Source organism: Humulus lupulus, chromosome 1, assembly GCF_963169125.1.
Source record: "Humulus lupulus chromosome 1, drHumLupu1.1, whole genome shotgun sequence".
Taxonomy (NCBI): Eukaryota; Viridiplantae; Streptophyta; class Magnoliopsida; order Rosales; family Cannabaceae; genus Humulus; species Humulus lupulus.
In genome coordinates, this window is record NC_084793.1 from 241076851 (window position 1) to 241099883 (window position 23033).

Genomic DNA, 23033 nt, shown 5'->3' on the forward strand with positions numbered 1-23033 from the left:
TGGCATGATTCAACTCTTGCCCACATTTCATGGAATAGAAAACGAAAGCCCATACGTACATATTAGAGAATTTGAGGAGGTAGTAGCCACGTTTTATAACCAAGCTGAAAATGTCGATTCCGTGTGAATAAAATTCTTCCCCTTCTCCTTGAATGACAAAGCCAAAATCTGGTTATACTCTTTGAGACCTAGGTCCATTGGAACATGGGAGGAAATGACCAAATCTTTCTTTTGAAACAATTTCCTAGCCATAAGACCAACAGTCTAAAACGACAGATTTCCACATTTTCCCAAAAAGACAATGAAACGTTCTATCAAGTCTGGGAAAGATTCAAAGATCTGTTAACTCAGTGCCCTCACCATGGCTACAAGAATTGGCGTCTGGTCAATTACTTCTATGAAGGGCTCACAAGTCGTGAGCGCCAATTTGTAGGAATGTTATGCAATGGTGAATTCCTCAAAAAAAATAGCCAGATGATGCTCTTGAATATCTCGAAGAAACCGCAAAAAATCTCAAACCTGGACTGGTCCAAGTGTACTGATAGCACCAACCGACACAAATCATCTGGGATCTATCAATTTCGAGAAGAGGATAGTGTTAGGGCCCAACTCGAAGCTTTGAAAAAGAAGTTTGAGGTCTTAATGACAAAAAATGGCCAAAACCGCACATGATTGCTCAAGCGGTGAAGGGATGGGGCATTTAGCTAAGGACTACTTAACTTTTAATGAAATGAGGGGGGTTTATGAGGAGCAATGAAATCCCTTAGGGTCATATAACAAGCCATTCTCTCATACGCCCTGGTTGGAGAAACCACCCAAATTTCAATTGGAGAGATTTTAACCAAGCTCAATCATTTGGAAACCAATGGAGAAACAAGCATCAAGCTCAACCACCAAAAGCGTATTCTGCGCCTCAATACAATGTTCAAAGGAATTCTCGTGAGAATACCCTTCATACATTCATAGAGGAACAATTCAAACTAAATCACCAAATGATGGAAGAAATCAAGGAAATGAAAAGCCAATTTTCAAAACTGACTGGATCCTTGGCTATTTATGAAAAAGACAAAATTCCTTCCCAGCCTCTATTCAATGCATAAGGGCAACATATGACCCAATCCTCCAACTCCAACGATCAACACGTGAAGGAGGTCAATGCCCTCACAACTAGAAGTGGTAAAACTTTCGAAGGTCCATCCATTAAGACCACTACTTCAAGCACTCCAAATGATATTCCTATGAGTGCACCACCCAATGCTTCTGCAAAATTTCCTTTCTCTCAGACTTTGAAACCTATTGGGAAAATTCCTGACAACCAATCTGAAATCCTTGAGCACTTGACACAAGTGAAGATTAATCTTCATTTGCTTCACATCATACAACAAGTGTCGGCTTATGCCAAAATCATCAAGGATCTATGCACTGCAAAAAGGAAGCATTGTGTCAAGAAGACTGCTTTCTTGATTGAGCAAGTGAGTGCGGTGATTGAACAAAAGACACAGCTGAGATACAAAGATCCCGATTGTCCCACCATTTCTTGCCAAATTGGGAGTCATGAAGTCAGCCAAGCTTTACTTGATCTTAGCGCGAGTGTAAACCTCATGCCTTACTTTGTGTACTCACAACTCGGTCTTGGAGAAATGAAGTCAACATCTGTTGTGCTACAGCTCGCTGACAGCTCCACTAAAAAGCCTAGGGGTATTGTCGAAGATGTTTTAGTTCAAATTGAAAAAATTTATCACCCTGTGAACTTTCTTATTCTTAATACCCAATCTGTGGTAAACATAGAGTCAAAAATTCATATTATCCTTGGAAGACCTTTCCTTGCTACTGTCAATGCTCTCATAAATTGTAGGAATGATCTAATGAAAATTTCATTTGGAAATATGACTCTTAAAGTCAATATCTTCCACATTGGGAAACAACTCTGAGAAGATGATGAATGTTATCAAACATTCATGATTGACACTTTAATTCCTGAGGAGGTTCAACTGCGAAGCAACTTTGATAATCATGGTGAAATCATCCTTTTTTTTGACAATGAAAGCCCCAGTTCTATTGAGTCTACTCTTGCAATATCAAATCACATAGACTCACGCAATAAAAGGACTAAGCTTTGGATACCTCGCTTTAAAGAGCGACCTCGTGAGAGGGCACAACCAAAAACTTCACTAGAAGAGGTTCCAATGGTTCAATTGACCCAAATACCTGAGGGTTTAAAACATGTTTTCTTGGGAGACGGTGAAACCTTCTCTGTTATCGTCTCATCCAACCTTCAAAATTCTCAAGATTTGTAGTTACTTGAGCTACTGCGAACGCATAAATCTGTGATAGGTTGGACGCTTGCTGATATCAAAGGTGTTAGCCCATTCATTTTCTCCCATCGAATCAATCTGGAGGACGAGACTATCCCTCAAAGAGATCCTCAAAGGCAGCTTAACCCCACAAGGAAAGAAGTCGTAAAAAATGAAGTTTTGAAATTGCTAGACACTGATATCAATTATCTAGTGGCCGACAACAAATGGGTAAGTCCCACTCAGGTAGTACCCAAGAAATTGGGTGTCACCGTTGTGCAAAATGAAAAAGGGGCCCTTGTCCCTACAAGAACTGTGACGGGATGGTGCATGTGCATTGATTATAGAAAATTAAATGCTGCCTCCCGCAAAGATCATTTTCCGCTCCCATTTATTGATCAAATCCTTGAGCGTGTAGCTGGTCATCCCTTCTATTGCTTTCTTGATGGTTATTCAGGCTATTATCAAATCGAGATTGCGCTAGAGGATCAAGATAAGACCACTTTCACTTATCCTTTTGGCACTTATGCTTTCAGGTGTATGTCATTTGGGTTGTGTAATGCACCAGTTACTTTCCTAAGATGCATGATGAGTATCTTCAGTGACATGATTGAAAAATCTATGTAAGTATTCATGGATGATTTAACCATCTTTGGAAAATCTTTTGATACTTGCCTTCCTGTAGCGTTCCGGAATTTTATTTAGTTAGCTAGATAGTAGTAGTTGTAGTATTTCAGATTCCGTGGATTTTGGTTCAAACTGGGACTTAGTTGGAAACTCATAGCAATAGTTAGGAATTTTATAAGTTTAAAATATTAATTATAACCTAAGGTTTAGATAGAGCCACTAAGAATATGACACTTGTCATGAGCATGGTTATTCCTAAGGTTTAGATAGAGCCAATAGGATTATGACACTTGTCATATGCATGATTATTAAGGAATTATTATTTTAATAATAAAATAAGGGAAATATAAGACTTAGTCTTCACCAAAATCTGTTAGGAGCATGACATTTGTCACAATTTTATTTATTTGTGGATTAGGTTGTTATTTAGATAATTAAATAGATTTTCCGTAACTTTAGGGTACTGTAACTTCTGACCTATTTTTGACCCAGTTATGTTATGAATTTCAAAAAATAGTATTTCTATAAACTTGTAGATAAATGAATTATCTTTCTAACGGTATAAAGATAGTCTAAATTAGAGTCCTACAGCTCTAGTTATGTTGATTTTCATGCAGGTGAGTTTAGATTTACGAGATTTAGGGAGTTAGAAGTTAAGATTCTATTTGTTTTTATTATTTTTGTTTTTAATTTTAAAAACCAAGCTTTGACTCCTTAAACCTCTCTCTGAACAATTTGACCAGGTCATAAGCCTTTGACTGACGAATATTCAAATATCTTCAATAAAATTCATTATTTTTATTCAAGCCAAAAAATAGATTTTTATTCCTAGAACTCTATAAATAGGACTTAGGACCCAGCCCTTTCACTTACTCTTTAGCTTTGATCAGACTCCAAGGTGCTAGTGAGACCATAAGAGTGATAAACACTTGGGTTGAGAAAAAGCTTTTGTATTCTTAAGCTTTATAAAATATTTTGGGAAGTGAGGTTAGAGTGTTTCGATATTAGAGTTAGACTAATCCATAAGGTCAACATAGGTACTCTTATTCTTAAGTTTCATTCTGTTTGATTCCTTAGTTTCTTTAGTTTTCATTCAGGTTCTAACTTTTGTTATGGTTTTGTGGTTAGGATTTTAAGTTCTTTGAACTTAAGGTGTCTTTTCGGTAAGTTTCCTCTTGGTGGTTTAGTTTAATTCCTTTCATCTCTGTCCTTTAGAAATACTCACTATTTTTATTGCTAGTTTTAGGAGTGTTCCAAGTTCCGCATTTGTTCTTAATTATCCCGATGTTAGTAAGGAAAATTAGATAGTTTAGTATTATGATCTAGTTTATGTAATGTATGATATAGTTTATGTTTGTATGACCTAACATTTCAAGTACAATAAAGGGGTAAGTGTGTCTGGACCTAAGGTGTCCAATGATGTATGAAGGACTATGTCCGGTGGGCTTGGTTGCCAAAAATTTATGACGGACGTATGTCCTGTGTATGACGGACTTTTGTCCGGGGCTTAATTGCCACCCCTGTATAAGCACTTATCTTTTTATTATATCTTATTTGTTATTTTTAGTTATGATTATGATATATGACCTATAGTTATGATTTATGACTTATGATTTATGATCTATGACTTATGACCTATAACTTATGACTTAGAGTATGATTTATGATTTATGGCTTAGATTATGATTTAGAATTATGACTTAAGATATGATATGATCTAGATGTTGTGTTTGTATGACTTTGGTGAATATATGTTATGTTTGATTATATGACTAACCCTTGTTTGTATTTTCCTTACTGGGCTTAGAAGCTCACTCCTTATGATGTTGTTATTTCAGGAAATTAAGGATAGAAAGGCCGGTGGCAAGTGGGACCTTAGAGCTTCGTGATGTATTCGTTGGGGACCATATAGTCGAGCAAGATCAAGCGTGCCAAATTATTATTTTTTTTTTTAAAAGTTTGTTTTATTTAAATGTTGCTCATTTTTATGTTGAAGACAAGTATTTTATTTTTATAAAACCATGGATCCATGTATTTATTTTTAAGTTTTTATTAAATAAAAGAGCAATATTTACGATTATGACCCAACGCTTTGTTCTCGGTAATCTATGAGAAATTAGGGTGTTACACTTCTCAACCTTGAAGTCGTTTTAAAATGATGCATTGAGAAGGGCCTTGTGCTTAATTGGTAGAAGTGCCATTTCATGTAATCTTCCGGCATAGTCTTAGGCCACATTATTTCTAAAAGAGGGATTGAGGTTGATCAATCTAAAATTGACCTTATCTCAAAATTTCCTACGCCTAAGACTGTCAAAGACATTACATCATTCCTTGGTCATGCTGGTTTTTATCAGAGGTTCATACAAAACTTTTCAATGATTTCTCGTCCATTATGCAACCTCCTAGCTAAGAATGCCATCTTTGAGTGGACACCAAAATGTGAGGATTCATTCTGAACACTTGTAACCTCACTCACTTCCGCTCCCATCATTCAATCACCTAATTGGAATCTTCCTTTCAAAATTATGTGTGACACTAGCAACTTTTCTATGGGAGCTGTGTTAGGACAACGAAGGGAGGGGAAACCCTTTTTTGCCTATTATGCAAGTCGAACTCTCAATAGTGCTCAAATGAACTATTCCACTACTGAAAAAGAGTTGCTTGCAATGGTCTTTGCTCTTGACAAATTCCAAGCTTATCTTATTGGGTCCCCTAGATCTTCACAGATCACTCTGTCCTTAAGTATCTCCTTTCCATTAACGATGCTAAGGTGCGATTAATACAATGGATCCTTCTCTAACAAGAATTTGATATAATGATCAAAGACAAGAAAAGTGTTAAAAAATTTGTCGCGGACCACTTGTCCCAACTTGAATTCAGCGATCTCGTTGATTGTCTGCCTATTCATGATGATTTCCTCGATGAACAATTGGTTTTGTTAATAAGTTACTGTGGTATGCACACATTTTTAACTACTTAGTAACAGGTGAACTTCCTTCTGAGTGGAGTTCACAAGATAAACGCAAATTTCTGGTCGAGGTGTGAAATTTCATTTAGGATGACCCATGTTATCCATAAAATTAGCATTGGTGACGTGGCAAGTAATCCCTGGACACGTGGCTAACACCTGGAAACATTCTGCTAGAGTATCGACCAGAGGACACATTAGAAGCAGTGTAAGCCTATCTTACCCACGACCAGTCTGGTCGATAGTTCCGTGTACAAGGCGACATTTATGGGAAGATCTTTATGAATCCCGAATTTATCTCATACAATCTCCTGAGTATCCGATTATTTAGGAAAGAATATCTGTAACAATCTTTTGTAATCCCCCTTGAGCCTATAAATAGCAAGAGATAGCTCAAGGGAGAGGGGTCTTTGGCTTTTGAAACGTGAGAGATTATAGTAATTATCCTAGGAATACCGTATTGTTCTTGAGAAAGTGGTGAAACTCATTGAACCCTAGTTCTTTGATCACTCTTCTGGTTTTTATATCAATATCATTCTAAGTGGACGTAGGTCATTACCAGATCCTGGGGCCGAACCACTATAAAATACTGTGTCTTATTTACTTTTGTCATTACGTTCTTCTCATCTCTTTCATTCATATCAAGCATATTTTGACTCCGCGTCAATTGGCCAAATCTTGGGTCAACATTTTGGTGCTTTCATTGAGAGCTTGATTTATCGTTGTTAAGAAAACTAATGGCGAAAGGTGGAAAGAAAACTGCACAGGCCGCCGCTGCACCGTCAAACCCGCCACCTCCTCCTCCTCCTGCAAGCATGGCGGAGGATGAGCCACAACTGTACTTTGAGGAGGAGGAAATGGATGATGCAACGCTGAAGAGTACCTTCGGCGCGTTGCAGGAAGAGCTGGCTAGTCTGAGAGCCAGTCAGGAGACTGCCGCTGAAGTTATGGCGCGGCAGCAGCAGGAGATTGAATGGCAGCGCGCAGAATTGAGTGAAAGGCAGGCGGAGGTGGACCGCCGCCAGAACGAAGCCATGGCAGCCCTTGAGGCAGCCTTGCTATTGGCCAGAAATCAGACTGCACCTGCCTCGCAGCCTGACCAACCGGTGAATGGGCCACCCCAGAGGGGTCCTAATCCGAGCCCACCGATCCAGCCTTCGAGTCCGCAAAGGCCCGAGTAGCCTCAGATGCCCCATGACGATGTCCCACAGGATCCTGAGGCACAGCCACCATCCCAAGCTGCTCGGGGTAATCCCCCGCAACAAAGGCAGAATAGGGCCGAGCTTCAGCCTCGCAGCCCTAGACATCGTAGGGATGATGGAACGAACCTACTGAACAGAGGACAGTACCCTCCTGGCAACAGGAGAGACTCAGAGTTAGGCTCTGCTGTCCGGGGCCCCCCACGGCACTATGATGCACGGGGACACCACGACCAGCGCAGGCCACCCTCTAACGCTCGGGATGGTTCAGCCAGGAACGGACATCGAGGGAACAGTCGATCTCAGCATAGCCAGTCGAGGTTCAGAGATGGCCACGGATACAATGAGGCCGACTCAGGCAAAGGAATTGCCGGTGGGAGGAATGGAGAAAGAGGTAAAGTCAGGAGCCAGGTACCTCAAGATGACCAACCAAATAGACAGGATGCTGGGGGGCAGCCCAGACAAAATAATGTCTTCAACCGGCTCGGAGGTAGCAAGCAGCGGAGAAGAGAAGAGGACCTGAGAGATGTACTCAATGATCGCCGTGAGAGACATGGCGAGAACGTCCCCTCGGCAACAGAGGCCACAGCGATTCCTACCGCAGTGCAGGCCCAGATAGACGCCCTCAACCAGGCTGTGCAGCAACTGGTCGGGGGAAGGACTTCATACATCGACCACGATAGGAGGAAAGGCACTCCTTTTGTACAAAGGATAGCTAACGCCGAAACTCCCAGCAAATTCAAGATACCTACGCTTCCAAACTTTGACGGGTATGGAGACCCAGTCTTACACGTCAATAAGTTTGAAATTCAGATGGACATTCAGAAAGTGTCCGAAGACGCTCGGTGCAGGATCTTCCCTGCAACACTTTCTGAAGCTGCGCAGGAGTGGTTCTTCAAGTTCCCTCCCGCGAGCATTGTTTCTTGGGAAATGTTCGTATGGGAGTTCTACGGAAAATTCTATGCTGGTCGCGTGCACCCAACCGAAGCAAACCAGCTAGTCGAAATTCGCCAGCAGGACGGGGAATCAGTGAAGGATTACGTCCAGCGCTTTATGCGAGCGGCAGCTGGAGCAAAAATGGTAGGAGACGAAGGCAAGATGATGGCCATTACGGCAGGGGTTAAACGTTGCTCTCCCCTCTGGAAAAGTCTCTGAAAAGAAGGAGTGAGAACTACCCAAGAATTCTTAGACCGAGCTGACCGCTACATCAAGCTCGAAGAAGCCATTACTGATGATGGAAAACCCTCAAACAAAGGTAAGAAGGTTGCCGAACCCGCCAAAGCCGCCAACGGATCCAAACCTAATGGCAACGGCAAAGGCAACGGGAACGGCAACGGCAACGGTAATGGCAAGAATGGTGGAAAACAGCCGTACAATGAACCTTCCATCTCCGACAACAAACGAGCTAAGGGTAATCGTTATGAGCCTCAGTACACTAACTACACTGCCCTCGTTGAGTCTCGGGGAGAGGTTTACCAGGCCACAAGCTCCAGTGTGCCTTACAAGAAACCTGGACCCATTCGGAAGGACATTTCGAAAAGAGACACTACCAAGTTCTATCGTTACCATAACGACTACGGACATGACACTAATGAATGCAACCAGTTAAAAGACGAAATCGAGATCCTTATTAGACAAGGACACTTGAGAAGATACGTACGGGCCTCGGGAAATTCCCAACGAGAAGCTCCAGGTGGCAACGAGTAGGCGTCCACACGCCACGCTCGCCATCATTACAGCCTGCCCCCGTGGCTGGAACACTCTTAACCATCTGTGGAGGCCCGCACCTCGCGGGAAATAGCGGAAAGGCCAGAGAACGATATGCTCGGACTCTGCGCCACAACCAGGACATCAAGATGATGACTGTGGAGGACCGTGCACCGAAAAAGGCTCGGTCAGAGGAAGGTGAGATAACCTTCTCTGATGGCGATGCTCAACACGTCCGGTTCCCACATTCTGATCCGCTGGTTGTGGATGTCCAGATGGCCAATATGATGGTGAAGAGAGTACTGGTCGATACAGGAAGTTCAGTGAACATCCTGTATAAGTCAACACTGGAACGCATGAAATTGTCCGTACAAGACTTGGAGCCCTGCAATCAAATGATATACGGCTTCTCTGGAGAAGGACTCGCCCCAACCGGAATGATCAAACTCCCAGTAACGACAGGTACAGCGCCTGCAACAAGGACATTACTCGCCACTTTTGTAGTGGTCGATTGTCCTTCGGCGTACAACGCCGTTATTGGAAGGCCCATACTGGTTGATCTACGGGCCGTCATCTCTATGTGGCACCTAGCCATGAAGTTCCCAACAGACGTGGGGGTAGGACGTGTTTTGGGAAACCAAAGAGAAGCCAGGGAGTGCTACAATGCCTCGATCACAAAGGCGAAAAGTGGAACGTCAAGGAGCACTGCCCCAGATAGATTGCAGATGGCAGTTGATACGCAAGCCCAATCAGGTGATGAAGTCACCAAATAGGGTGTTGCCCAAAGTGAGGATGGAGATTTGGATCCTCGCTTTGGGGATTTTGAAGAAAATGTTGGACCCGTCGAGGACCTGGAGGAGGTCCAACTCGACAAAGAAGACCCAACCAGAGTCATAAAGATTGGGAAAAACTTAGAGCCTACCCGAGGCACGCACTGGTGGAGTTCTTGCGAGAAAACCAGGAAGTTTTCGCCTGGTCGCATAAAGACATGGTTGGGATAGATCCTAAAGTAATCAGCCATGTCCTGAATATAGACAAGACCTTTCCACCCGTGCAACAAAAAAGAAGGCTGCTCGATAAAGACAGATCACGAGCCTTAAAAGAAGAAGTCGAAAGGCTAAAGGAGAATGGATTCATAAGGGTGGCTTTTTATCCGTCGTGGGTCTCCAATCCGGTACTAGTCCCCAAGCCTAACGGCAAGTGGCGGACCTGTGTGGATTTTACAAACTTCAATAAAGCCTGCCCAAAAGACTGCTTCCCATTCCCAAGGATCGACCAGCTGGTCGATGCTACTGCAGGGCACGTGATCCTCTCATTCATGGATGCATATTCGGGCTATAACCAGATTAGCATGCATCCCCCTGATGAGGATCACACCAGCTTTCGGACCGATACGAGCATGTATTGCAACAGAGTAATGCCCTTCGGACTGAAAAACGCAGGTGCGACTTACCAACGGCTAGTCAACCACATGTTCAAGGAGCAAATCGGTGTAAACATGGAGGTATATGTGGATGACATCCTGGAAAAATCTAAGAAAGCAGAAGGGCATGTGAGGGATTTACAAGAGTGCTTTAATGTGTTAAACAAGTACCAAATGAAATTAAATCCCCTCAAGTGTTCCTTTGGAGTCGGATCAGGGAAGTTTTTAGGGTTTATCGTAAATTCAAGAGGAATCGAGGCCAACCCCGACAAGATAAAGGCCCTGATCGACATGAAGTCGCCAGAAAGGATCAAAGATGTACACAGTTTAACCGGAAGAATCGCAGCCCTAAGTAGATTCATTTCAAAATCAACAGACAAGTGCGTCCCATTCTTCAATCTACTTAGGGGGAATAAAAAGTTTGAGTGGACAGAACACTGCGAGCAAGCATTCCAGGCGATGAAAGCTCATATGGCACAGCCTCCCATCTTATCAAAGCCGATCGAAGGAGAAACTTTGTTTATTTATCTGGCGATTACTGAAGTTGCTGCCAGCGCGGTGCTAGTGCGAGAAGAAGAAGGTGCACAAAAAGCAGTCTACTATGTCAGCAAGAGACTGATCGGGGCAGAATTGAGATATCCGCCAATCGAGAGGTTAGCATATTGCTTGATCCTTGCCTCTAGAAAGTTGCGCCCCTACTTCCAGGCCCATCCTATCACAGTTCTAACTGATCAGCCCCTTCGGCAAGTCCTCCAAAAACCCGAGGCAGCTGGGCGATTGTTAAAATGGGCAGTCGAGTTAGGATAGTTCGACATAACCTATTCACCACAAGCAGCAGTAAAAGGACAAGTCTTAGCCGATCTTATTGCAGAGTTCACCAAACTCCCAGACAGCGAGCAGTGCGAACAGCCTGAAGCGCCCGAGCCTCAAGACAAAACTCCTTCGTGGAAGCTATTCACGAATGGTTCATCCAACGAATCCCACGCTGGAGCGGGAGTGATATTGATAACGCCGGAACGGCATCGATTTCACTGCGCCATCAAGTTCGACTTCACTGCATCAAACAATGAAGCAGAATACGAAGCACTCCTCGCTGGGTTGAGAATGGCAAAGGATATGAGCATAAAGACGCTTGATAACTACAGTGATTCACAGTTAGTGGTGAATCAGGTCCTAGGAGAATATCAAGCGCGAGGTTTGAAAATGGTAGCCTACTTAAATAAAACAAAGGACCTGCTAGCCCAGTTCACGAAGTACACCCTCCAGCAGATCCCGCGAGATCAGAATTCAAACGTGGATGCCTTAGCCAAACTCGCGAGCATAAAGGATGCTGACACTTTGAACATTATGCCAGTTGAAAGACTGAGTAAGCCGAGCATACAAGCAACTGAGTCCAGTATGGAGATTCGAATGGAGGATACATGGATGGCGCCTTACTTGGAGTATCTGACAAATGGCACGCTCCCAACAGATAGGAACAAAGCCAGAACTCTGCAAAGACGAGCTGCTAGGTACATACTGGTCGATGGTGTTATGTACCGAAGAGGATTCTCAATGCCACTACTCAGGTGCGTTACACCAGAAAAGGCTAAGGGACTCATGAAGGAGGTGCATGAAGGCTTCTGCGGGGATCACGCTGGGGGGCAGAGTTTGGCAAAAAAGATTCTAAGGCAAGGCTACTTCTCGCCAACGATGAACGAGGATTCGATGGAATATGTATGAAGGTGTGATAAATGTCAAAGGTTCTCCAAGATTCCACCGGCAGCTCCAAACGAACTGAAACAGATGCAGAGCCCGTGGCCTTTTGCAGTATGGGGGATAGATTTGATTGGATCCCTTCCCACAGGGAAAGGCGGAGTAAAGTACGCAGTTGTGGCAGTTGATTACTTCACCAAATGGGCCGAAGCTGAACCACTCGCAACCATCACGACCAAGAAAGTTCTTGACTTCGTCATCAAGAACATTGTATGCAGATATGGTTTGCCTAGGAAGATAGTTTCAGACAACGGGACCCAATTTGACAGCGACTTATTCACCGATTTCTGCGAGAGGCATGGAGTTATTAAAAGCTTTTCTTCAGTTGCACACCCCCAAGCAAACGGGCAGGTCGAAGCCGTAAACAAGACTCTTAAAGACACCCTGAAGAAAAGACTTGAAGAAGCTAAAGGAGCGTGGCCAGAGTAGTTACCTGAAGTCCTCTGGTCGTATAGAACGTCTCACCATATAGCAACAAGACATACTCCATTTTCCCTAGCCTACGGATATGAAGCCATGTTGCCTGTCGAGTTAGATCCTCCCTCGCATCGGCGTTTGACTTACGACCAAGATCAGAACAGCCAGCTAATGATGGAGTCCCTAGACTCAATCGATGAGATACGAGAGAAATCTCAACTCTGAGTTGCTGCATACCAGCAAAAAGTCGCCCGGTACTTTAACTCCAAAGTTAAAGAAAGAAAATTCAACGTCGGTGACTTGGTATTACGACGAGTTTTCTTAAATACCTGCGACCCTACTGCTGGAGTGCTCGGACCCAATTGGGAAGGGCCTTACCAAATTGAAGAAGTCCTTCATCCAGGCACATACAAACTTGCACACTTAAATGGAGATCTCGTTCCCCGCTATTGGAATGGAGAACACCTGCGCAAGTATTATCAGTAAACAGCCCTTTTTAAAGGACTGGCTTGTATTAAATTTTTTAATTTTTACAAGTTTTGGAAAGAGGGTTAGCCATGTTGTATGGCTAACTGCTCGTATATGTAAGGTTCTATTATAGAATCACTCGTAAAGACATGTTTAGTCCATTTTTAATACGAGATTATAAGGGACTGTGCGCAACCAGTCATTCTTGCCAACCTTTGTGAATTTACATTTACAAGTATTTGTTCATTACGTGTGTTGTTTTGCTGTATTACAAGTATCATTTTTCCGCACGAACAGGAATGTTCGAACAGGCCATGGTCAGGGCAAGTGACCAAGGACCTAAAGCTCCTCGATCACTTGGGGGGCATATAAGGCACGTCGATAGCAAAGCATACTCTCAAAGGTATGTAAACACATGAACAAAATGAGTGAAAGCATGCTACAGTACTTAGAATATTTTTCAAAATTTATGTTTTGTTAAATCATACCAAAGTACTATGCTAAGTTCGGTCATACGGACAAATATTATAATAAATAAAGATATTATAGCATCAAGATTTAAGCTTTTACACCGCAAGCATCGCTGCTTGGATGTAACTGTTTGAATAAAAGAAAAAAGGGTTTACTGCCCATGCAGCAAAGTTTAAAAAGAAATTATTGTCTTTACATCACGACCCATGGGTCGTATAGCCAAAAAGAAAGAAAAAATAAATGAGAAAGTTTAAGAGGCATTTGGGGCCGGAGGGTCCTGGGCAGCATCCTGGTTGGTCGCGACCTCGACAACTTCTTCTTCTTCCACACCAACGATGCATAGAGAGGCAGGGATCCTCAATCTTGCCTCCTCCTCGGCCAGTTGGACGGTGCAGCGAGACAACTCAGCAGCCCTGACTTCCTCCAAAAGATAGCTAAAGTCGGCACCCTGATTATGTTTCCAGAAGTTGTAGAAACATCGGAGCGTCGTCCTCTTGTACTTTTCAATATTTTTGTAGTTGTCAAGCTCCAGCTGCTTCACCTTGCCTTCAAGAGTGACAATAGCCTCGTCCTTGGACTTGAGTGTCTCTCCCAGATGCTTGATCTCGCGAAGATGGGTTTGGTTGGAATCTCGATACTGCTGCCTCAACTTTACTCTGGCATCTTTTGCAGCTTCAGCCTCTAACAATTTGGTCACTGCAGCATCCCTTTCTCGAGCCATTGCCTCCAACTCCTTGGCGTGCCTAGCCTCTGCAGCCGAAAGCTCCTCAGCCGCCTTCACTTGATGCCTCTCAGTGGCCTTTGCCTTGGCCTGCTCGATGGAAGCCTGGATATGGGTACGAGCAGTGATAGCAGATAGCAAGGCCTGTGAACAAAGGAAAGAGTTAGAGCCTGCCGTGAAGAATAAAAGAATAAGGCTTAAAAAAGTGAAGAAGTACTCACACTGGAGATTTCGTTCAGGGCCCTGTTCAAAACCTGGTCGGCCCCCATGTTTTCAGCCTCGACCATTGCATCTCTGACACGGTCACCTTTGCCAATGCGGTCAAGGCGATCCCTGGCTGATCGAAGGGTACGGCTCATGAGTTTAGCCCCGAGAGCTTCGTCATGAATAATTTCCTCTCTGGCGGGCGCAGCCGGAGGATTTGGTGGGGCAGGAGGAGTCTGCTTCTCAGTAGGAGCTGGTGGATGAGTTTGCCCCGTTGGCCCAGGAGTTTGCCCAGTTGGTGCGTCCTTGGGAAGGTCTTCTGTTCGACCCTTCTTGGCTGGAGTGCCTCGGCTAGATTCGCCAGTTCTCCTCTTGGATCTCCACTGGAGTTGGGGAACCTCCTCTTCCTCCTCAGCCTGGTACATGTCAAAGATATTGGGAGTGGTCATGTCTGCATGCAAGTAAACACAGAAAACTGATAAGAATGAGAGGCAGATGGAAATACATTATATGCAACAGAAGAAAGGCAACAAAGTGAATACCCGAGCTACAACTACTGGTCGCTACACTATTGACTCTATTAGTCATATACTCATTATCTGGCATGAAGAAGTCTGGCCCTAATTTTGGAGTATACGTAAAATTGCCTTCCCCGTCGAACAAATGACAGGGAATTGGCAAATCATTTAAAAGTAAAATAGTGTTACCATTGTCATCAGAGGACTCTCCCAAGTCCACAACTGGCTCTTTGGCCTTTTGTTTCCCCTTGCCTTGGGGAGCAGAAGGCCTTTCTGCGGAAGAATTGCCCGTGGGCTCCCTAATAGTAATCCCCGTTGGCCTCCTCCGAGGAGGAGACATGGGAGGTTGCTACTCGGGAACCCCCTCGGCAGTGGCTTCGTCCACCACGGACCCTCTAGTTTCATGGCGAGGAGCCAGGAGGCCAGACCGCCTCAAGTTTTCTTCAGTCACCAGGATCTTGACGCTTTTTGTTGCGTCGGACATCCTGGCCAAAGTATTAGACCTCAACACCATGGCTGGTGTTGGGGTCGGACGAAACCAAGGGCCTGAAAAGCATATTACAGTTTGAGAAAAACGAAAGGAGACACCTTGAGTAAAAGTATCGACCAGTCAGAAACGGTGCTTACCTCCTCGTGCGAAGGCCAGGTTGTTGCTGGATATGTCTGGGGTAAGGAAGTACTCCTTATTATACTGCCCCACATTCGAGATATGCGTTGTGTCACTCAGGAATGTTCGATTGGTTTCCTGGTGACAAAAACGGAAGAAACATGTTCCGTGTCGTTGCGGGTTGGACTTGAGGTCAAAGAGATAGTTGACCTCGTGGGGAGAAGGTTCTGGCCATTTCTTAAGTTTATACAGGATATAGAGTGCGGCCAGCATTCTATATCCGTTTGGAGTTATTTGGAAGGGGGCGACACCAAAATAATTGGCCACCCCCACAAAAAAGGGATGAAGAGGGAGAAAAGCTTCCGCCTTAATATGATACCGAGACCAGGCGCTGTTGACACCTCCGGGGAGGTTAGCCCTCTGGTCTGCGGCAGGTTGTATAATGGAAAACCCTGTGAGGGGGAATCTCCTGAAGCAGTTAGCAATCATTCGAAGAGTTACCGAACTAGCTGGGGAAGTATACCACTCGACGTCAGGCAAGTTATGATGGCGAGGGCTGGCCCTAATATGGATATTAGGGGCAGGAACAAGATTTTCTCGACCACTGGTCGAGGGAGCCCTTGCCTGCGAATCAGGCCGGGCAGGAGAATTTGGAAAATTTTCAGACTCGGGTCTTTTCTTGCCTGAAGATTTGGAACGGGCCATTGAAGGAGAAGGATGGGGTCTGGAAGAGGATCGTGAAAAAGGGATCTCGTGGACACGGTCAGCTGGTTGATCTTCTCCCTCGAGCAGTTGGGCGAGAAGGTCGTCGTCAATAGGCCTTTCACCTCCCCACAAATCTGGCATTAAAGTCTGCATACAGAAGAATGGGGAGGTGAGGATAGAAAAATTTTAAAAGCTTTTTAGAATAACGCTGATCGAGTATAAAAATTAAGTTTTTATACAACAGCATTCTAACAAAAAGCTAAATCTTTCTACACGAACAGTTTGAAAAACGGATCAAAGGGTGAAAGTAAAAAGTTTTTCTGAAAAAGCTTTTTTCAACTCCCCTTAGGGCGGGAAAAATTTATTTTTCAACTAGCCTAAAGATCGAATTTTTACTTCGATTTTACGTCCTAAAAAGCATGATCCTGGATTTTAAACTAACTCGTAACCCTGTTTCGCCTACAAAATATTCTGTCTACAAGCGTCTCGAACCAGAAGTAGATAAACTCAAACAGTACGCATTCAGAAGAATGCAACACAAAAAATTAGAAGCGTGGGAACTCGAAAACTTACCAAGAAAAGTGATCGTGGAGATGGAAGAAAGATCTTCGGAGATCAAGGAGCTCTCGAACGGGGTCCTGAAAATGCAGACGGAACGGTCTTCAGGAACGTTAAGGGCTCTGGATTTTAGGTTTTCTTGTGGAAATGATGGTGTGCGTAAAAAGAAAATAAAGGCTTCGAAGGTCTTATATAAGTTTGTTTCTGATAGTAAAAAGTATAATCATTAGTTTCCCTTTTTCAAAGTATAGGGAAGTGGGATGGCCGTCGAAATCTTTTCTGGGGAACCGAAAGGACGTGATTAGACAGAGGTAGGTTGCTTTTTTCAAGAACACACGAAGGGTTCTGACACGTCAGGTGGGGTTACCGAAGAGTCGTTCGTCCAAAAGTTTATTTACTGCTCGTGATAAATAAACTTGGGGGGCAAATGTTATCCATAAAATTAGCATTGGTGACATGGCAAGTAATCCCTGGACACGTGGCTGACACCTAGAAACGTTCTGCTAGAGTATCGACCAGAGGACACATTAGAAGCAGTGTAAGCCTGTCTTACCCGCGACCAGTCTGGTCGATAGTTCCGTGTACAAGGCGACATTTATGGGAAGATCTTTATGAATCCCGAATTTATCTCACACAATCTCCTGAGTATCCGATTATTCAGGAAAGAATATCTGTAACAATCTTTTGTAATCCCCCTTGAGCCTATAAATAGCAAGAGATAGCTCAAGGGAGAGGGGTCTTTGGCTTTTGAAACGTGAGAGATTATAGTAATTATCCTAGGAATACCGTATTGTTCTTGAGAAAGTGGTGAAACTCATTGAACCCTAGTTCTTTGATCACTCTTCTGGTTTTTATATCAATATCATTCTAAGTGGACGTAGGTCATTACCAGATCTTGGGGCCGAACCACTATAAAATACTGTGTCTTATTTACTTTTGTCATTACGTTCTTCTCATCTCTTTCATTCATATCAAGCATATTTTGACTCCGCGTCAGTTGGCCGAATCTTAGGTCAACAACCCATACTTATTTAAGTATTTCCCCCAACCAAATCATGCAAAGATGCATCCACGACAATGAGGTGTGTAGTGTGCTGAATTTTCGCTGCAATGATGCTTGTGGTGGTCAATTTTCTATGAAGAAAACCACTGAAAAAATCTTAAAATGCGGTCTTTCCTGGCCCACTTTGTTTAAAGACACCAATAATTTCTGTCGTTCATGTATAAGGTACCAAAAGTTAGGTTCCTTGTCTTGTCGAGACATGATGCCCTTAAACCCAATTCTTGTTATCGAAATACTTTATTGTTGGGGGATAGATTTTATGGGACCATTTCCACCTTCTTTTGGCTACCTTTACATTCTTTTAGCTGTGGATTATGTTTCAAAATGGGCCGAGGCTATACCTTGTCGAACCAATGATGACGCTACAAGTTTCAAATTCTTGAAGGAAAATGTGTTATCAAGGTTTGGTACTCCTCGCGCTATCATCAGTGATCAAGGCACGCACTTTTGCAACAGATCTTTTAAGGCTCTTATGCATAAGTACGGTGTACTTCATAAATTTGCAAATACCTGTCATCCACAAATTAATGGGCAAGATGAGTTAGCCAATAGGGAGGTAAAACACATTCTGGAAAAGACGGTGAATCCTGACCGCAAAGATTGGTCTGCACGTCTTCTAGAGGCTCTTTGGGCATACCGCACTGCTTTCAAATCCTCACTTGGGATGTCTCCCTATTGGCTTGTCTTTGGAAAAGCATGTCATCTACCTATCAAGCTTGAGCATAACGCTTATTGGGCTATCAAGGCCCTCAACTTTGATCTTAATGCCGCAGGTATCAATCGCAAACTCCAATTGTCTGAAATTAAGGAGTTAAGAAACGATGCATATGACAATTCTAGGATCTATAAAGTGAAGTTGAAAGTCGCTCACAATAAACAGATCCTGCGAAAACACTTTGAGCCGCATCAGAAAGTGCATCTATATGATTCTCGTTTACACTTGCACCCTAGTAAATTGTGATCTCGATGGACTAGTCCATTTCTGATAAAACAAGTATTTCCCAATGGTTTTGTTGAGGTCGAGGACCCAACCGATGGGAGAATTTTTAGAGTCAATGGCCAAAGACTAAATCATTACATTGAGAGTGTGAGTCACGTTGAAGAGGTCCTTCTTAAGGACCCAATTTATACACTCTAAATTCTGATGTGTTTGTTTGTGTTTCTTTTATTTTTATTTATCAATCTTTCTTTTATTTTTGTGTATATTTCATTTTTGTATTTTGTTTGTTTCGGGGTATTGTTATTAGGTTATTTTCGCTCTCGTCTAATGGACATTATCATCAAAGAGGTGTTCTCTTTCCCTATCTTTTTCATTGAGTATTCATTTTGACATTGAGGACACTGTCTGATTTTTAGTTTTGGTTCGAGGTGGTGAGCATTCATTTGGAGAATCTTATTGTCATGTTGATATTTTTAGTCAAATTTTCTCAAAATTATCTGAGCATGAGTACAACTAGTTGGTTTGAGTCAGTTTTTCCGATGTTTAGCTATTAAGAAGTGATTTCCAGAGTTCTTTTGTGCACTTTCCAAACATGTGGTAAAATGGTTGTTAGCACAAATAGTTGAGAAAAATGTTCAAGTTTAAAGTTTTTCATTCCTTGGTGAGTTGTGAGAGTTGAGAAAGCAAGTTTTTGAACTTTTATTGATCATTTGAGTTGGTAAAATCACATTTTTGGAATTTAAAACATGACATTTACTAGAGGGATATTTTCCATAAAAGAATGAGCATTTGAAATAAATTTTAAATTTGTGTTCTATTTATTTTATTTTATTTGTAATTTCCATTTATTTTTGTGTTGTCTCTTATCAAAAAAATAATAATAAATAAGGAGAAGAAAAACAAAATACAAAAAAAAAATGAAAAATGAAAGAAAAAAAAAACAAGAGCAACACTTTCATTTACTACTTTGTATTCCTCTTTAAAAAAAAATCTTTCTATTAGTATTTTTTTGTTGTTTTGTGTAATTGTATTCATGAAAAAAAATTATATAAAAAAAGAATTCATAAAAGAAAAAAAAATTATTATTAATAGTTTCATTTTCTTATTTATCATTCTAGTTAGTTGGCTCTTTATTCAATAAGTTTTCTCTAGTATATCCTAAAGGTTGTTTGTCATTTGAATTCCAATAAGTTGATATCCCTATCTTGTGATCAATACTTGTTCAGAATGTTTGTCCTAAAAAGTTTACCTTCCCTCAAGTTGAGTGTTAACTATTACATTTCCAACTCCAAGAGTGTTATTCTTCCCATAAAAATACTTTCAATGTCCATGAGGAATTTGGAGTTGAGACTTGTAATGCCTTACTTCCTTAGATTCATTACTATGTGAGTTAAAAATGTGTCACTATCTCGCAAATCGAAGTTATAGGTTAAAGTATGACTAAACTGAAGTTAAACTCGTTAAACTATAAAATTATAAAATTTGAACATTTCTTGAAATTATAGAAAGTTATACAGTTGGGATCCTAAAACATGTTGTTTAGAAAATTGTATTACAACTCAAAATGTACACACGGTCGACCTAGACGACAAAATGGTTATTTAAAGTATATATTTCCCAAAATAACCCTGGCCATGGTGGCTAGGTAGGCTGAACATGAACCTGTCGCTCCATGCTCTCCGTACTCATGGTTGGTCGACCTTTCCTTTGCCCTTGCCTGCACCATAGAGCACTCGTGAGCCGAAGCCCAGCAAGAAAACTCAACACAAAACATATAACATATGCATAACAATCAACAATATACAACAAAACAGCAAACGGGCTAAACACATAGCGGCCAATGCCATCCCAGACGCTTTACCAGGCCCTGGGTCTGTGGTCTTCACCGAGAGGGTGGCTGCAGCACCCTAGGAGGGTCTCGCCATAATGGCCTGCACTTAGCGTGCAGATTGCCGATTCCGACCCATTGTCGTATTCGGCTTCTTGCCGTTCTCGGCCTTCGCAGTTCCCGGCCCTCGCCGTTCCCGGCCCTCGCCGTTCCCAGCCCTCGCCGTTCCCGGCCCTCGTCGTTCCCAAGCAAATATGTATCACATTGCATAATATTCACAGATATTGAAACACATACTAAACATAAACATTAGGGCCACGCCCTACTCTACGGGTACAACAGTTTTCTAACCTGTGTCCCAAGCTATCTGAGCACCGCGATCCCGAGCACAGTCCTCTAACCCGAGCCTCGTTAAAAACCTAGTCACAACGCATGCATAATAACCATTCATCAAGTTCCAAACCAATAAATAACTTCGGAATATTAATCTAGCCTTTGGAACCTTGGATTCTACCAAACTGGGTAGTAAAAATTTTCCCAAGCCTTAACATTTGAGTTCCCAAGCAAAAAACCTTAACTTCCCTTATTTTCCCATTTAGGGTCGCGGCTCACTACTTGGTCAGAGGGCAAGGCCCTCCCTGCTGAAGGACACGGGCCGCGGCATGCTCCCCCCATGTCGCAGTGCGCCTAGGTAAAACAAAGGCTTTCCAGCCTCTTTGAGCACACAGGTCGCGGCGCCTGAAGAACAAGGCCAAAGCCCGAGCCCCCAAACCCAGAAAATCAACCTTTTTCCTGCGTTTTTCCTCGAGCCTAAACCCAAATCTCATACCCCAAACACCAATTAAACTCATAATTAAGCCTAGACTTCCCTTCCACATAACCTAGGCTCCATAACAAATCTCAAAAACAATTTATATACTCATAAAACACCCAACACCAGTCTTAGAATCCATTTTCATGCAAACCTAAGGCTCTAACACAATTTAGCAGAATTCAACAGCAAGATCAAGTTAAGGAGCTTACCTCTGCACTTAATTCATTTTCCGAATCACTTCACAGCACTACAAGCTTCCAGTTCTTCTCTTACTTAGCCTAAAACCCTCAGGGTTTCTTTAAGCCTTCAACACCACAAGAGAGAGAGAGGGAGAGAGAACCGATAGAGAGAGAGAGAGATAGTCTTGGAGCTGAAGTTATGTTTGTCCTTTACTTAATTCTGGTGTTTTCTCAAGCCACACAGCTGCCTAAGTGTGTAAATCTATCCTTAGTCAAAAGATCCAATATAGCCCTTAAACCCATCTAAATCTTCAAGTGCCACTAAGGGCAATCTCGCCATATGCCACAACTCGTTAAGTCCTTGAGTATTCCTATAAATCCCTGTTTAATCCCGACATGTCCAAATCATTACTAAATTGCTACCGGTTACTCGGTAAATATCGAACACCAACTATGTTCCCAAAATACCCCTAAGCTCCTCCCGAGCCGGGTATTTGACCCCGTTGTGATAATCTAGCTAAACTGCTCCCTAGGACTGTCTCGGATCTGACATCACAAGTATATCATCACTCATTGTGGTATCAATCACAATATACACAAATATTACATTTATGCCTTCAACGATCTAAAATTACAAATATGCCCCTAATAGTCCAATGGGGCCCACATGCATATTTCATTCACCTAAACATGGATTTCTAATCACATTATCATTAAATTCACATATTAACACAATTAAATCAATTATTGCCTATCGACACACTAATCAAGGCTCTAAGCTCTATTAGATAATTTAGGACGCCACAACTATCCCCTCCTTACAGAAATTTCATCCTCGAAATTACCTGAATAACTCGGTATACAGATCTCGCATATCTGTCTCAAGTTCCCAAGTCTCTTCTTCTACTTTCCTGTTCCTCCATAACACTTTTACTAAGGCAATGGTCTTTCTCCGCAAGACTTTATCCTTTCGGTCGAGAATCTGAACCGGCTTCTCTTCATACGATAAATCCTAATCCATCTCCAAGTTCTCATAACTCAGCAAGTGCGTAGAATCTTATACGTACTTCTAGAGCATGGATACATGAAACATATTGTGAACCCTTGATAGAGCTGGAGGCATCACCAATCTGTAAGCTACCTTTCCAACCCGTTCCAGAATCTCAAAGGGGCCAACAAACCTAGGGCTCAACTTGCCCCATACTTCAAACCGTTTCACCCCTCTTAAGAGAAAAACTCTAAGAAACACATGGTCACCGACTTAAAACTCTATGCTCCTGCGTCTCAAGTCTGAGTAACTCTTCAGCTGACTCTAGGAGGCGAGCATTTGAGCTCTAATCTTCTCAATCGCCTCATTGGTCCTCTGAACAACGTCAGGACCTTATTACCTTTTCTCACCCATCTCAACCCAATGGATAGGTGATTTGCACTTCTTCCCATATAACATCTCATATGGAGCCACTCCAATAGTCTCTTGATAACTGTTATTATATGAAAACTCAATCAAAGGGAGATACTTACTCCAAGATCCCCCAAAATCTAGCACGCAGGCTCGCAACATATCCTC

At 42.6% G+C, this 23033-nt stretch overlaps 1 non-coding gene across 1 annotated transcript; it reads right to left on the reverse strand.

Moving 5' to 3' along the window:
* Nucleotides 1–261: 261 nt before the first annotated feature.
* LOC133813729 (small nucleolar RNA R71) lies at nt 262–368 on the reverse strand. Its single transcript, XR_009884731.1, has one exon. It is a non-coding gene; the product is annotated as a small nucleolar RNA R71 (small nucleolar RNA).
* Nucleotides 369–23033: the final 22665 nt, after the last annotated feature.